The 18,194-nt window shown below is 43.4% G+C and overlaps 1 protein-coding gene across 3 annotated transcripts in view; it reads right to left on the bottom strand.

Annotated features, from left to right (window-relative positions):
* The window catches only part of LOC110526093 (dematin), a 79,916-nt gene extending 79,054 nt beyond the window's left edge, over positions 1–862 (bottom strand). The window contains exon 1 of one of the 3 annotated variants that reach the window (XM_036980384.2): positions 535–862. The gene's annotated coding sequence lies outside the window, so the exon portion shown is untranslated. The remainder of the gene's footprint in view (positions 1–534) is intronic. The other 2 variants (XM_090238149.1, XM_090238147.1) reach the window with 2 other exon arrangements.
* Between the last annotated feature and the right edge of the window lie 17,332 nt (positions 863–18,194).

Raw genomic sequence — 18,194 nt, 5'->3', positions numbered from 1 at the left:
GAGCAAGGAGGCATGGCCCGGGATACAAGCTCGGTTAAAAGCTGAAGCTTTCTAGCTGCTTCATAACATTATTTAGAGCCTGGCTAACCATTGAATGGGACCTGTACCGATCTCTCCATCGCTTATGTTGTTATGTAAAAGCATAGAAAATGTCTCGCATAATCCATCCACCCCCATGCACAACAGTACATCGACGATTCACGACTTTACATCGACTTACCATTGTCTATTTATTAGGTCAAAAATAGTAACACGAGTGATGTAAAATTAGTGAATTATACCTATAAATTGTTGCATCTCCTATAGTAGGCTCTTGTAACATGTCTGCATGATGTGCGCCTCGGCGACCTGTATGACAAGCAGCAGTATCCCATTAATCCGAAACTGGGTACCACAATCCGCACCCAATGTCAGAATGAGAATTCTGAGCTAAATGTAATGTCAGTCTCCTGCAAAATAATATGACAGACTATACTGGCTATGCATGATAGACACATTTGATATGGACACAAAACATAAAAAGCGCTCTCGCACCTGAAAATTGTCCTCTTCCAGATGATCAGTTTCCTTCCACAGTTTATTAAAGCAGACAAATGTATTCCCTTTTCATTAAATTGTATTACCAAAAAGCTACAAAAAAAATCGAAAGTTCTCGAAGCAGTAGTTTCACCTAACAATATTTGTGTCCAGCAGCTATGCCTGGCAACGGGGACAAGCTGAGGCTGCTGTGACTGATAGCAAGCTAGTTTTTCGTTGCTCCCCCCTTCGCGCCCCCCCCTCGCGCCGCTGGTCCAATCCACTTTCAGTAACGGGGGGGATTTGCTGTAGCTGTAGTCTGAACATGACATCGCACTCTAATATTGGCATATGGCGCGTGCTTGAAATATCGACCGATCGTCACAAATACATGTATACCGATCGTCACAAATGTCGAAATGGCAACTGTTGCGCAATGTATCCGTTCATACATTCTGTCATTTGCAAAATAATTGTAACAGATTATCCTCAACACTGCACCTTGCCACATTACAAAAAGGTAAACACCGAAGCATAATAATCATGATATTAACACTTGATTTCTATCAAATAGGAGGTTCTTATATTTGTCCTGTTTCACTGAATAGACAAATGTGAGATAGAAATGTAATTGTTCATGTCACAACAACCCCGGAGAGACTGGGGTCAAGGCTAGGTATTAGCCATTACTGACAACAATCCTGGAATAATTAGAGTTAAGTGCTTTGGTCAAGGGCAGATTGACACATTTTTCACCTTGTCAGCTCAGGGATTCAAACTAGCAACCTTTCAGTTACTGGCCCAAAGCTTTAACCACTAAGCTACCTGCCACCCAATTAGATTTATGTAATGCTCAGCTATATGTCCATGAGGTCAACATTACTTTGTTAGTTCACAACAATTGCTTTGGCAAAAGGTCCTTATAGATTTAAAAAATAATAAGATCTATGCACTTTTGTCATCATTTGACACGACTTCTGCCGAAGTCGGTTCCTCTCCTTGTTCGGGCGGTGTTCGGCGGCCGAGGTCGGCGATCTTCTAGCCATCACCGATCCATTTGTTTTGTCTTTTCTCACACACACCTGGTTTTCATTCCCTCATTACCTGTTGTGTATTTAACCCTCTGTTCCCCCCATGTCTTTGTGCGGTATTGTTTGTTGTAAGTGCTTGTGCACATGTTTGACTGGTTTTGTACCCATTTATTTTGTATTCTGAGGCTGTTGGTTTTATTATTAAACTTCTCCGGCCACTACCTAGTTCTGCTCTCCTGCGTCTGACTTCCCTGCCACCAGTTACGCACCCCTTACATCATTACGTTATTTAAGGTCATTTTCTTTCAAATCAAAGGGTAGGCTATATTTTATTAAATTAAGTCAGATGTGTGGAAACACCTGTTTCTATGTGTTTCCTTTTAAAACTGTAGAAATGTAGCTGTAGGCTACTATTTCATTTACACGCTTTTTTGAATATAATTTTGAAAGACATTAGGGGCTCAATTTTTAACAAACCTAACGCAATGGTAAAGCAATAGGTCTGGAGGTGTATCAGAAATATTTTTTGTATTTGCACAGACGGAATTAGGAGTGCAATACCTGGCAGTGGTGAAAAATGAGCTGGGTTTTGATGAAAAAATAAGTTGTAGGTGTGAGGAGGGCTTGGCCACTCACTGGCCAATCAATGCATTCCATGGCTTAATACTGCATGTGTTTCTTTCAAATTATGTATGTTATTGACAGTCTTTGCATTGTCATCAACTCTAATTCGGCTGGGGTCATGAATATTCTCTTCCTCTTCCATTGTGGATTGGTACTACAGTTTATTAAATAGTATAGGCTTTAGTAACGAGTATTAGCAACAGTAAAACAAAAACATCCAAGGTTCTATTTTAACGAACCTAACGCAATGGTAAATCTAAGTGTTGGTGGTAGTGCCATAGGTCAGGGGTGTGTCAAATAGCTAGCGTTGGCACAGACGGGCTGATTTTGATGAATAAATCAGTTTTAGGGGTGACGAGGGCTTGGCCACCCACTGGCCAATCATTGATTTGTCTCAAGGTTAACAGTCTGCATTGTCAACTACAATTCGTCTGGGAGCACATAATATTCTTGTCCTAGTCCATTGATTTCTTTTTTCTTAATTTAACTAGGCAAGTCAGTTAATAACAAATTCTTATTTTACAAAGACTGCCTATCCCGGCCAAACCCTCCCCGAACAACGCTGGACCAATTGTGCGCCGCCCTATGGGACTCCTGATCAGGGCCGGTTGTGATACAGCCCGGAATCGAACCAGGGTCTGTAGTGATACCTCTAGCACTGAGTTGGCGTGCTTTAGACTGCTGCGCCACTTGAGTTTCCACCACTATTTGGAAGTAATTTACTGTCATAAAGAGGAAATGCACGTTTAGGTTCCACTTCCGAGGAATGACGAAGGCTACTTATACATATTCACGAATTCTGTGTGGGAATTTCGACGTGGAGTTGATAAACATCAACAAATAGGGCACTGACAGCTGCTGTAGCTACAGTATCTTGCTAATGTTACAGCGCCTTCAGAAAGTATTAACACCTCTTGACTTTTTCCACATTTTGTTGTGTTACAGCCTGAATTTAAAATGGATAAAATTTAGATTTTTTTTTGTCACTGGCCTACACACAGTACCCCATTATGTCATGTTGGAGTGATGTTTTTCGAAATTTGTACAAATTAATAATGAAAATATAAATGTCTTGAGTCAAGTATTCAATCCCTTTCTTGTGGCATGCATAAATAAGTTCAGGAGTAAATATTTAAATATCTAAACAAATCATATAATAAGTTAAATGGACTCACACTGAGTGCAAAAATGGTTTAACATGGTTTTATAATGACCGCTTCAACTCTGTACCCCACACATTATCTTTAAAGTCCTTCAGTCGAGCAGTAGATTTAAAACACAGATTCAACCACAAAGACCAGGGAGGTTTTTGAATTTAGGGCAACTATTGTTTGTTGGATACAACACTTTGGATGGTGTATCAATACACCCAGTCACTACAAAGATACAGGCTTCCAACATATCTCAGTTGCCAGAGAGGAAGGAAGCTGCTCAGGAATTTCACCATGAGGTTTTAATGGCTGGTTTTGGGCTCCCGAGTGGTGCAGTGGTCTAAGGCACTGCATCTCAGTCCCTGGTCCGAATCCAGCCTGCATCACATCCGGCTGTGATTGGGAGTCCCATAGGGCGGGTTTGGCCGGGGTAGGCCATCATTGTAAATAAGAATTTGTTCTTAACGGACTTGCCTGGTTAAATAAAAAAAAAATAAAAACTGATGGACCAACAACATTGTAGTTACACCACAATACTGACATAATGGACAGAGTTAAAAGAAGGACACCTGTGCAGAATAAAAATACTCCAAAGCATGCATCCTGTTTGAAACAAAGCACTAAAGTAATAGTGCAAAACATGTGGCAAAGCAATTCAGTTTTTCTCCTGAATACAAAGTGCTATGTTTGAGCCAAATTCAACAAAACACATTACCGAGTACCACTCTTCATATTTTCAAGCATAGTGGTGGCTGCATCATGTTTTGGGCATGCTTGTAATCATTAAGGACTGGGGAATATTTAAGGATAAAAAAAATGAATGGATTGGCGCTAAACAAAAGCAAAATCCTAGAGGATAACCTGGTCCAGTGTACTTACCACCGGACACTGGGTGTCACATTCGTCGTAGGATCGGACCAATGCGCAGTGTTGTATGCGTACATTCTTTAATAAATTATTAAGCATGAACCCTGAACAAACTAACCAAAATAACAAAACGACACATGAAGCTATACAAATGTGTGCTGACAGGCAACTACACATAGACAAGAACCCACAAACACCAAAGGGAAATGGATACCTAAATATGATCCCCAATCAGAGACAACGATAAACAGCTGCCTCTGATTGGGAACCATATCAGGCCACCATAAACATAAACATACAAATACCTAGACCTACAAAAACCCTAGACAATGCAAAACCCCTAGACAATACAAAAACTAGCGTATCCACCCTAGTCACACCCTGACCTAACCAAAATGTAAGGAAAAAATATATCTCAGGTCAGGGCGTGACCAATAACCTTAACGGGGCGTTTAACAATAACCTAAAACACAAAGTTAAATCTACACTGGAGTTGCTTACCAAGAAGACAGTGAATGTTCCTGAGTGGCTGAGTTACAGTTTGACTTAAATCTGCTTGAAAATCTATGGCAAGACCTAAAAATGCTTGTCTAGCAATGATCAACAACCAATTCGACAGAGCTTGAAGAATTAAAAATAATAATAATGGACATGCTGATTGCAGGAATGTCCACCAGAGCTGTTGCCAGAGAATTGAATGTTAATTTCTCTAACATAAACCATCAACAACATAATTTTAGAGAATTTGGCAATATGTCCAACCGATCTCACAACCGCAAACCACGTGTAACAAAGCCAGCCCAGGACCTCCACATCCGGCTTCTTCACCTGAGGGATCGTCTGAGACCAGCCACCCAGACAGTTGATGAAACTGTGGGTTTGCAGAACTGAAGAATTTCTGCACAAACTATCAGAAACCTTCTCAGGGTAGCTTATGTGTGTGCTTGTTGTCCTCACCAGGGTCTTGACCTGACTGCAGTTTGAAGTCGTTACAGACTTCAGTGGGCAAATGCTCCTCTTCGCTGGCAGGAATAAGCTACGGACAACAAACTCAATTGCATTTTATCAATGGCAATTTGAATGCACAGAGATACCGTGATGAGATCCTGAGGCCCATTGTCGTGCCATTCATCCATGCCATCGCCTCATATTTCAGCATAATAATACACAACCCCATGTCGCAAGGATCTTTACACAATTCCTCTAAGCTGAAAATGTTCTTCCATGGCCTGTGTCACGTTCTGACCCTAGTTCTTGTGTTATTTGTTTGTTTTAGTTGGTCAGGACATGAGTTGGTTGGGCATTCTATGTTTTGTGTTTCTAGGTTGGTTTTCTGTGTTCGGCCTAGTATGGTTCTCAATCAGAGGCAGGTGTCGTTAGTTGTCTCTGATTGAGAATCATACTTAGGTAGCCTGGGTTTCACTGTTGTTTTGTGGGTGATTGTTTCCATGTCTGTGTTTGTTCGCCACATGGTACTGTTTCGGTTTTGTTTTTAAATAAACAACCATGGACACTTACCACACTGCGCATTGGTCCTCCGATCCTTCTCGCCTCTCCTCTTCAGACGAAGAGGAGGAAAAACCTTTACAGCCTGCATACTCACCAGACATATCACCATTGAGCATGTTTGGGATGCTCTGGATCAACGTACAACAGTGTGTTCCAGCTCCCGACAATATCCAGTAGCTTTGCACAGCCATTGAAGAGGAGTGGTAGCCACAACCAATACCCGGATCAACTCTCTGCAAGGGAGATGATCACACCAGATGGTCACACCAGATGCTGACTGGTGTTCTGATACCCTTTTTAAGGTATCTGTGACCAAAGATGCATATCTGCATTCGCATTCATGGGAAATCCATAGATTAGGGCATAATTAATTTATTTCAAATGACTGATTTGCTTATATGAACTGTAATTCAGTCATCTTTGAAATGGTTAAAATAGGCTTTTGGCAGGCTTTGGCTGCGGTACAGCAAAGCCAAGTAAGCTCGTGCTCATGGTTCTCACAAGGGAAGTGAAATGATAGTCTATAATGACTTTGCTCATGACTATGCACACTGCAAATAAAATGTAATATGTAAATAAGTTCCTTGAACTTTCTTTTGTGGGTGCCTTTTCATTATCTGGATAGACACTTGTGGTTTCTAGCTTCTGTCACACCCTGATCGGTTTCACCTGTCGTTGTGCTCGTCTCCACTCCCCTCCTGGTGTCGCCCATCTTCCCCATTATCCCCTGAGTATTTATACCTGTGTTCTCAGTTTGTCTATTGCCAGTTCGCCTTGTCAGGTTTAACGAGTGCTTTCCTGTTATCCTGTTTCTAAAGTGTTTGTTTCCTAGTTTTCCAGGTTCTGACCATTCTGCCTGCCCTGACCCCGAGCCTGCCTGCTGTCTTGTACCTGCCTGACTCTGACCTGATAACGAACCTCTGCCTAACCTGACCCCGAGCCTGCCTGCTGTCCTGTACCTGCCTGACTCTGACCTGATAACGAACCTCTGCCTGAGAACTGTACTATCCGCCTCTTGTGTCTGCATATGGGTCATATCCTGAGTCGTGATAGTACAAACTGGCCATGACTGATCCAAGCAGACTCAGACCAGCTCCACAATGCTGTCTTCCAGCAAGGAGCCACCATTGGAAGACACAAGGAGTTACTGCAATGCCTTATGGAAGGACTCCATACCCTGGCAGAACGACATGACCATGCATTCAATACATTGCTGGAGCGATTCCGTGGATTCCCCTCAAGGCAGCAAGCCACTCCAGTAATTCCCCAGACTCTCAGCAACACCACCACCAGCGGCGCTTCTTCCCAGCCTACCCCAGTGTCTCGAGAAACCCTCTTACCACCTCTGGAGCGCTACGCTGAAGATTCTGGAAACTGCCGGGCCTTTCTCTCCCAGTGCTTCCTCACCTTCGAGCTGCAGCCTTCGTCGTTCCCCTCGGGCCACTTGAGGATAGCGTACCTCATAATGCTGATGTCCAGGAGGGCAATCGCCTGGGCTACAGCGGTATGGGAGCAACAGTCTACCGTCTGCCTCAGTCTGAAGGAGTTTGTGGCGGAAGTACGGAAGGTGTTCGATTCTCCATTGTACGGGTGAGAGGCTGCTCGTAAACTGCTCCAGCTACGTCAAGACTCCCGTAGTGTGGCAGACGACACAGTGGATTTTTGTACATTGGTGGCTGAGAGTACCTGGAACCCAGAAGCATTGTTCAACATGTTCCTTCACGGATTATCAGAGTTGATCAAAGATGGGCTCGCAGCCCAGGAGCTGCCCATGGACCTCCACTCCCTCATAACCTTGACCATCTGGATCGATGGGCGGCTAAGAGAATGTAGCAGGGAGAGGGAATCTGTTTCCTGTCGCCCTCGATTCCCACCTTGCCTCCGAGGAATCCCGGAAACCCACAAAGTAATTTCTGAGAGAATCAGATGTCACCCGAGTGCTCACGGGAATCTGAGAGGGTGGTCGACTCGCCTCCTTTAGATCCCAAGCTACTGGCAAGGGCTCGATAGTCTCTGGGTGAACGTTTACTCAGACTGAACACCAGGAGCTGTCTGTATTGTGGGACTACAGGACAATATATTTCCACCTGTCCATTAAAAAGACCTGGCTCGTCAGTAGGTACGATGAGCCGTACAGGGATTTTGGGATATTCATGGCTCCAGAAGCACAATCCCCTGATCGACTGGACTACTGGTTCTATTTTGGGTTGGAGCCCGTTCTGCCATGCTCATTGTCTTTCGTCGGCCCAGCCCCTGTTGGGTCCGGTGACCAAGGCTATGGAGGAGTACATTGAGAACTCTCTCGCTGCAGGGTGTATTTGTCCATCGGCCTCTTCTTTATCGTTGTCTTCTTTGTGGAGAAGGACAAAACTCTGCACGCATGTATCGACTACAGGGGCCTTAATGACATGGTTAAAAAACTTTACCCTCTAGCACTCATCTCCTCGGCTTTCGAACCTCTTCAGAGAGTGACCATCTTCTCAAAGTTGGAACTTCGGAACGCCTACCATCTGGTTCGGATACGGGAGGGAGATGAGTGGAAAACTGCCTTTAACACAGCCAGCGGGCACTATTCGTACTTAGTTACAGTGAGGAGAACAAGTATTTGATGCACTGCTGATTTTGCAGGTTTTCCTACTTACAAAGCATATAGAGGTTTGTAATTTTTATCATAGGTACACTTCAACTGTGAGAGACTGAATCTAAAACAAAAATCCAGAAAATCACATTGTATGATTTTTAAGTAATTAATTTGCATTTTATTGCATGACATAAGTATTTGGTACATCAGAAAAGCTTAACTTAAACCTCAGTCCCGAGCTGTCCCTCAGTCCGGAGCTGCCCCTCAGTCCAGTGGGGCCCTTTGTTAGGGTTACTAAGTCAAGGTCGGCGGCGAGGGTTGCCAATCTAAGGACGCGATGCATGCGGACTAAGACTTTGTTGGAGTGGGGTCCACGTCCCGCGCCGGAGCCGCCACCGTGGACAGACGCCCACCCGGACCCTCCCCTATGGGTTTAGGTGTGCGGCCGGGAGTCCGCACCTTGGGGGGGGGGGGGGGGGTCTGTCACGCCCTGGTCTTAGTATTTTGTGTTTTCTTTATTATTTTGGTTAGGCCAGGGTGTGACATGTGGTTTATTATGTGGTGTGTTTTGTCTTGGGGTTTTTGTAGGTATTGGAATTGTGGTATAGTGGGGTTGTCTATGGATGTCTGGAGTGGTTCTCAATCAGAGGCAGGTGTTTATCGTTGTCTCTGATCTTTATTAAAGATGTATACAAATAACCACGCTGCATTTTGGTCCGCCTCTCCTTCACCACAAGAAAACCGTAACATTATCCTTTAGCGAGTCTGAGCCCGACGTGAATGATATACTACTCTCCCGGGAACAGGCCCAGATCCCCGTGATTTGCATGAAGAGAAGGCGGAGAAACGTTTGGACTGCCTTCTGAGAATTCATAGGCGATCGAATAAACCCCCACTTCCTTTCATTCTGCTAGCAAACGTGCACTCTTTGGAAACTAGAATGGATGACCTATGCAGAAGATTAAACTACCAACTGGACATTCAAACCTGTAATATGTTATGCTTCACGGAGTCTGGGATGAACGATGACACTATCAACATACAGCTGGCTGGTTATACGCTGTACTGGCAGGCAGGAACAGCAGCGTCTGGTAAGACAAGGGACGACGGACTATGAATATTTGTAAATAACAGCTGGTGCACGATATCTAAGGAAGTCTTGGGCTATTGCTCGTCTGAGGTAGAGTATCTCATGATAAGCTGTACACCACACTATCTACCCAGAGTTTTCATCTGTATTTTTTTAAGCTGTTTTACATACCACCACAGACTGAGGCTGGCACTAAGACCGCATTGAATGAGCTGCATTCTGTCATAAGCAAACAAGAAAACGCTCACCCAGAGGCGGCGCTTCTAGTAGCTTGGGACTTTAACCCCTGCGCACGGAACCCGCTAGCAGGCTGAAATTCCACAACATACGGTGATCGCTACATAAATAGTCATATTAAACATTCATGAAAATACAAGTGTCTCACATGTATCGAAAGCCTAGAATCTTGCTGATCCAACTGCGTTGTCAGATTTAAAAAAGGATTTACTGCGAAAGAATACGATGCAATTATCTGAGCATAAAAAAATATAAAAAAATTAACCAGCACAGGGGTAACATAATCACAAACTGCATTAAAATAAATAGTTTACCTTTGACGATCTCCGTCTGTTTGCAAAGTCAATGGGTCTGAATACTTTCTGAAGGCAATGTAACAGCACATGCTCCATATTTTCATGTTACAGCCTTATTCTAAAATTGATTAAATATACTTTTTTTCTCAGCAATCTATACACAATACCCCATAATGACAAAGTGAAAACAGGTTTAGATATTTTTGCAAATGTATTAAAATAAAACCAGAAATACCTTATTTACATAAGTATTCAGACCCTTTGCTATGAGACTCGAAATTGAGCTCAAGTGCATCCTGTTTCCATTGATCATGCTTGAGATGTTTCTACAACTTGTTTGAGTCCACCTGTGGTAAATTCAACTGACTGGACATGATTTGGAAAGGCACACACCTGTCTGTATAAGGTCCCACAGTTGACAGTGCATGTCAGAGCAAAAATAAAGCCATGAGGTCGAAGGAATTGTCCGTAGAGCTCCAAGACAGGATTGTGTCAAGGCACAGATCTGGGGAAGAGTACCAAAACATTTCTGCAGAATTGAAGGTCCCCAAGAACACAATGGCCTACATCATTCTTAAATGGAGGAAGTTTGGACCCGCCAAGACTCTTCCTAGAGCTGGCTGCCCGGCCAAACTGAGCAATCGGGGGAGAAGGGCCTTGGTCAGGGAGGTGACTAAGAACTCAATGGTCACTCTGACAAAGCTCCAAAGATCCTCTGTGGAGATGGGAGAACATTCCAGAAGGATATCCATCTCTGCAGCACTCTACCAATCAGGCCTTTATGGTAGATTGGCCAGATGGAAGCCACTCCTCAGTAAAAGGTACATGTCAGGCCACTTGGAGTTTGCCAAAAAGGCACCTAAAGACTCTCAGACAATGAGAAACAAGATTCTCTGGTCTGATGAAACCATTATTGTACTCTTGGCCTGAATGCAAAGCGTCACGTCTGGAGGATACCTGGAACCATCCCTACGGGGAAGCACGGTGGTGGCAGCATCATGCTGTCGGCATCTTTTTTAGAGGCAGGGACTGGGAGACTAGTCAGGATCGGGGGAAAGATGAATAGAGTAAACTACAGAGATCCTTGATGTAGTTCCAGAGCGCTCAGGACCTCACACTGGGGGCAAAGGTTGACCTTCCAACAGGACAACGACCCTAAGCACACAGCCAAGACAACGCAGGACTGGCTTCGGGACAAGACTCTGAAGGTCCTTGAGTGGCTCAGCCAGAGCCCATTCTTGAACCTGATCGAAAATCTCTGGAGAGACCTGAAAATGCATGTGCAGCAACGCTCCCCATCCAACCTGAGCTTGAGAGGATCTACAGAGAAGAATGGGAGAACCTTCCCAAATACAGGTGTGCCAAGCTTGTAGATTCATACTCGATGCCGTAATCGCTGCCAAAGGTGCAAACAAAGTACTGAGTAAAGGATCTGAACACTTATGTAAATGTGATATCAGTTTTTTTAATTGAATAAATTAGCAACAATGTATTTTCTTTGTCATTATGGGGTATAGTATGTAGATTGAGGTGGGGAAAACAATTTGATCAATTTTAGAATAAGGCTGTAATGTAGCAGTGTGGAAAAAGTCAAGGGGTCTGAATACTTTTCGAATGCATTGTATATTGCTGTAACTATGTTGACGAGAGAGAAGGCTTGAAGTGAGGGATCATTGAGGTTAGATAGGGTTGGAGGGGTTTGGAAAGGATTTTTGCGATGGGGGAGGGTCTATTAGAAATTAGTAGGGCCCTTTTTTTATTTTTTCACAAGTACTGAGTTAGGTAGGATTTAGAAATGTGGAACTAACGTTGTAAACCGCGATTGACCACACTCCAGCACAGTAGATGGCGGCATGCACCTTTAACGTTTGTTTGCGGACTGCCATGATATCATAGAATAAGAACTACTACTACTACTACTACTACTACTACTACTACTACTACTACTACTACTACTACTACTACTACTACTACTACTCATGTGTGGCTTCTGTCATAGCCACCAGCATTTCTTTAGGAACAAGCCAAAAAACGAGTCCAAATCAGAGGGTGAAGTTCTGCTTTAATTAGATCAGATAGGTGTGTTGTAACTTTTGCTAAATACTGACTTTAACATATATTGCTAAGAATGTGAGAGCAATGGAAGACCTAGTGGGCTTCAAACCCAATGATGATGAGCACAAATGATGACCACTCTAACCACTGTCCCAATAAGGGTTATCTCTAGGCTATGTGCTTATTGGGCCAGTATAGTTAGGGCCCAGTGAATGTTTTTGTAACGTTCTCATGAAACGTGCCTTGAACATTAATATCTTATGTTCTGAGAACATGTCAACCATGTTCTGTGTATGTTTGGTGGGACATGGATGGAAAATTCTCCTAATCCTTAGAAAACTGGACACGAATGTTCTTGCAAACGTTACCAAGAAATGTGTGTAGAACATGAATATATTTTGTTGTGAGAACATGGTAACCATGTTCTGTGTATGTTTGGTGGGACGTTAATGGAATATTCTCCTAACCCTCAAACTGGACACATAAGATGTTCTTGCAACGTCCCATGAAACATGTCTAGAACATTAATATTGTATATTCTGAGAACATGGTGACCATGTTCTGGGTATGTGCTGTTTGATATTAAGAGAATGTTCTCCTAACTCTAATGCAAAGACATGCTAAAATGGTTCTCAGAAGGTTTTTGCTAACATGGATAAAATGTTAGCAAAAACAGAAAACTGGACACTCAACATTACGGGTAACAATACAAGCAGGTAACAATACAAGTTCTCTCTCCCTATAATTATTAGCTGGGCTGGAACTGGGTAAAGTTCATGATGCAGTCAAACTTAAAAGGAAATTAAAAAATTGTTCTACTTAATATTCAGCATCTCCAGCAACATCAACATACAGTGAGCTACAAAATTATTAGGACTCTGTATGCCAGCACTTTGTATTTGAAATGATACACTAGGAGGTTAAAGTGCAGACTGTCGGCTTTAATTTGAGGGTATTTTCATCTATTTCGGGTGAACCGTTTAGAACCTCCTTGTTGTTCATAGTCCACCTATTTTAGGGGACCAAAAGTATTGGGACAAATTCACTTACAGTGCATTCGAAAAGTATTCAGACCTCTTGACTTTTTACAATTTACAGCTTTATCCTAAAACTTTATCCTAAAACTGATTAAATTGTTTTTTATTCCCTCGTGAATTTACGTACAATAACCCAATTTGACTAAGCTAAAACAGGTTATTCAAATTTCTTGCAAATTAAAAAAATATAAAAACTGAAATGATATTTACATAAGTATTCAGACCCTTTTCTGAGTACTTTTTTTTAAATACCTTTGAGAGTGATTACAGCCTCGAGTCTTCTTGGGTATGACGCTACAAGGTTGGCACATCTGTATTTGTCGACTTTCTCCCATTGTTCTCTGCAGATCCTCTCAAGCTCTGTCAGGTTGGTTCGGGAGTGTCGCTGCACAGCTCTTTTCAGGTCCCTCCAGAGATGGATCAATTCAGTTTTATTTTTTATTTTATTTCACCTATATTTAACCAGGTAGGCCAGTTGAGAACAAGTTCTCATTTACAACTGCGACCTGGCCAAGATAAAGCAAAGCAGAGCAACAAAAACAGCAGAGTTACACATGGGATAAACAAACGTACAGTCAATAACACAATAGAAAAATCTGTATACAGTGTGAGCAAATCAAGTAAGGAGTTAAGGCAATAAATAGGCCATAGTGGCAAAATAATTACAATTTAGCATAAACACTGGAGTGATAGATGTACAGATGATGATGTGCAAGTAGAGAATACTGGGGTACAAAAGAGAAGAAAAAAAACAATATGGGATGAGGTAGTTGGGTGGGCATTTACAGATGGGCTGTGTACAGCTGCAGTGATCGGTAAGCTGCTCTGACAGCTGATGCTTAAAGTTAGTGAGGGAGATATAAGTCTCCAGCGTCAGTGATTTTTGCAATTCGTTCCAGTCATTGGCAGCAGAGAACTGGAAGGAAAGGCGGCCAAATGAGGAGTTGGCTTTGGCCAGTGAAATACACATGCTGGAGCATGTGCTACGGGTGGGTGTTGCTATGGTGACCAGTGAGCTGTGATAAGGTGGGGCTTTACCTAGCAAAGACCTATGGATGACCTGGAGCAAGTGGGTTTGGCGACCAATATGTAGCGAGGACCAGCCAACGAGATCATACAAGTCGCAGTGGTTGGTGACAAAAGGGATGGCACTGTGATAGACTACATCTAATTTGCTGAGTAGAGTATTGGAGGCGATTTTGTAAATGATATTGCCGGAGTAAAGGATCGGTAGGATAGTCAGTTTACTAGGGTATGTTTGGCAGCATGAGTAAAGGAGGCTTTGTTGCGAAATAGGAAGCCGATTCTAGATTTAATTTTGGATTGGAGATGCTTAATGTAAGTCTGCAAGGAGAGTTTACAGTCTAACCAGAATCCTAGGTATTTGTAGTTATCCACATATTCTAAGTCAGAACCGTCCAGAGTAGTGATGCTAGTCGGGCGGGCGGGTGCGGGCAGCAATCGGTTGAAGAGCATGCATTTAGTTTTACTAGCATTTAAAAGCAGTTGGAGGCCACGGAAGGAGTGTTATATGGCATTGAAGCTCGTTTGGAGGTTTCTTAACACAGTGTCCAAAGAAGGGCCAGAAGTAAACAGAATGGTGTCGTCTGCGTAGTGGTGGATCAGAGAATTACACCTGCAAGAGCGATATCATTGATATATACAGAGAAAAGATTCGGCCTGAGAATTAAACCCTTTAGCACCCCTATAGAGACTGCCAGAGGTCCGAACAACAGGTCCTCCGATTGAAACACACTGAACTCTGTCTGAAAATTAGTTGGTGAACCCGGCGAGGCAGTCATGGCCAGGTCAATGAAGACGGCTGCACAGTACTGTATTTTCACAGTACTATATCGTTTAGGAACTTGAGTGTGGCTGAGGTGCACCCATGACCAGTTCGGAAACCAGATTGCATAGTGGAGAAGGTACGAAAATGGTCGGTGATCTGTTTGTTAACTTGGTTTTTGAAGACTTCAGAAAGGCAAGGCAGGATTGTTGGGGAATAATCAGAATTAGTTGGTAACATAGGTAAGATGTTTTATATTCATCATATGTTTGTAAGTTACTTCTCATCAGAATGTTATTTTTGTATAATACTGTGGCGGGGTTGCAGTACCTGTTCTATGTCAAGACTAAGTTGCTTGGGCCGGAGAGAGGGGAGAGGTCAAGCGTGTATCTCTTGGCTTGGTTGTGATAGAGCTCATATAATTAAAGATGGACTTTGTGATAACTAACTCTGACTTGTGTGTGGTTTGCTCTCATGATTTGGTAAATAGAGGAAATTTCCACGGCAGGATGGATATAGGTTTGTAACAGTTTGGGTCTAGAGTGTCACCCCCGTTGAAGAGGGGGATGACCTCGGCAGCTTTCCAATCTTTAGGGATCCGACGATACGAAAGAGAGGTTGAACGGGCTAGTAAAAGGTGTTGCAACAATTTTGGCAGATCATTTTAGAAAGAGAGGGTCCAGATTGTCTAGCCCAGCTGATTTGTAGGGATCCAGATTTTGCAGCTCTTTCAGAACATCTGCTGTCTGTATTTGGGTGAAGGAGAAGGGGGGGGGTCTTGGGCAAGTTGCTTCGAGGTTTGCAGAGCTGTCGGCCGGGGTAGGGGTAGCCAGGTGTAAAGCATGGCCAGTCTTGGAATAAATGCTTCTTGAAATTCTCGATTATCGTAGATTTATCGGTGGTGACAGTATTTCCTAGGGAGGAGGTGCTCTTTTTCTCCATGGACTTTACAGTGTCCCAGAACATTTTGGAGTTAGAGCTACAGGATGCAAATTTCTGTTTGAAAAAGCTAGCCTTGGCTTTCCTAACTGACTGTGTATATTGGTTCCTGACTTCCCTGAAAAGTTGCATATCACGGGGGCTAATCGACGCTAATGTAGTACGCCACAGGATGTTTTTGTGCTGGTCAAGGGCAGTCAAGTCTGGAGTGAACCAAGGGCTATATCTGTTCTTAGTTCTACATTTTTGGAATGGGGCATTCTTATTTAAGATGGTGAGGAAAGCACTTTTAAAGAACAACCTGGCATCCTCTACTGATGGGATGAGGTCAATATCCTTCCAGGATACCCGCGCCAGGTTGGTTAGAAAGACCTGTTCGCTGAAGTGTTTTAGGGAGAGTTTAACAGTGATGAGGGGGGGCCATTTGACCGCGAACCCATTACGGACACAGGCAATGAGGCAGTGATCGCTGAGATCCTGGATTGAAGACAACAGTGTATTTTTTACTTATCTTACCTCATCACTGTATATAGACTTTGTTTTATTTTTTCTACAGTATAATTGACTATGTTTTGTTAATTCCATGTGTAACTCTGTGTTGTTGTATGTGTCAAATTGCTATGCTTTATCTTGGCCAGGTCGCAGTTGCAAATGAGAACTTGTTCTCAACTAGCCTACCTGGTTAAATAATGTTGAAATAAAATAAAACTATTAAAAAGAGGGCAAGTTGGTCAGGATGATATCTATGAGGGTGCCCATGATTACGGATTTAGGGTTGTAGCTGGTAGGTTCCTTGATAATTTGTGTGAGATTGAGATTGTAGGACAGCTGGGGTGTTAAGCATATCCCAGTTTAGGTTACCTAACAGTATGAACTCTGAAGATAGATGGGGAGCAATCAATTCACATATGGTGTCCAGGGCACAGCTGTGGGCTGACGGGGGTTTATAACAAGCGGCAACAGTGAGGGACTTATATCTGGAAAGGTGGATTTTTAAAAGTAGAAGCTTGAACTGTTTGGGCACAGACCTGGATAGTATGACAGAACTCTGCAGGCTATTCTCTGCAGTAGATTGCATCTCCGCCCTCTTTGGCAGTTCTATCTTGATGGAAAATGGTGACGTGGGGGATGGACATTTCTGAATTTGTGGTGGCCTCCCGAAGCCAGGATTCAGACACAGCTAGGACATCAGTGTTGGTGAGTGTGCTAAAGCAGTGAATAAAACAAACTTAGGGAGGAGGCTTCTGATGTTAACATGCATGAAACCAAGGCTTTTACGGTTACAGAAGTCAACAAATGAGAGGTGTAGTACTGGGGGCTACAGGGCCTGGACAAAAGAGCTATCTAAGGCATGTTGAGCGGGACTGGGGGCCCTACAGTGAAATAAAACAATAAGAACTAGCAGAAACAGCTGTAGACAAGACATATTGGCATTAGAGAGAGGCATAAAGCAATCACAGATGTTGATCGGGAGAGCTAAGACAACAACGGGTAAATGGCGATGAGCGGGCATAGAGGTTCAGTTAGGTACACACAGGACCTGAGTTCGAGGCTGGGGCCGACAGATAAACAAAATGAGGTACCGTGTTAGTGAACTGTCCAGCAGGCATCAGCTGTATAGCCGAGTGATCATAGAGTCCAATGAGCAGCAATAGGTGAGTCAGGGAGCCGTTCGGTAGTCGATACTACGGTAGGCGAGCGTGAGACACAGCGTTCAAAAAGCTAGCGGGCCGGGGCTTGCAGATGGGTCTTCGGCGACATCACAACGGAAAAGCCTGTTGAAACCACATCGGACAATTACGTTGGCAGACCAGTCGTGATGGCTCGGCGTGGATCCTTGTCGACAATAAAGGGTCCAGGTCAATTGGCAAAAGAGGTATTGTAGCCCAAGAATACTTTGTCAGCTAGCCGGGAGATTGGCCTAGCTCGAGTCTAGCTCAAGGCTAACTGGTGCTTTCTTTGGGACAGAGGCGTTATCCAACAATAGCCACTCGGTTGCAGCTAGCTAGCTGCGATGATCCGGTGTAAAGGTCCAGAGCTTGCGGCAAGGTCACTGATTAGTTAGGAACTCCCCTCACCTGGGTGTCTAGGTCTTAATTGGACACATTGAAAGGAAATAACGAAAACCAGCATACACTCGGCCGGCCCTCCATGGAATGAGTTTGACACCCCTGGCCTAGGCTATATTTTGCTTATTGAGAACGTGGCTCACTCATACAATACAATTTATGGGAGCCTAGTATGTTTTATTTTAAGAGAAATGCGATGTGTAAAGACATGTAGGCTAGGCTCATTGAAGCCAATTACAACAACGTTGACTGCCAACACTCCAAACATATTGAGTAACACTGGATGTTGTTTTTTCTTTTTTACTATTACTCATTGCTGTAGCCTCTGCGATTTAATACGCTCTAGTTATCAATCCACAATGGACCAGGGCGAGAATTTTCTGTGCCCCCAGCCGAAGTGGAGTTG

Source organism: Oncorhynchus mykiss, chromosome 6 (genome assembly GCF_057628025.1).
Source record: "Oncorhynchus mykiss isolate SJ-2025 chromosome 6, ASM5762802v1, whole genome shotgun sequence".
Lineage (NCBI taxonomy): Eukaryota > Metazoa > Chordata > Actinopteri > Salmoniformes > Salmonidae > Oncorhynchus > Oncorhynchus mykiss.
This window is presented reverse-complemented; position numbering and strand designations above follow the sequence as displayed.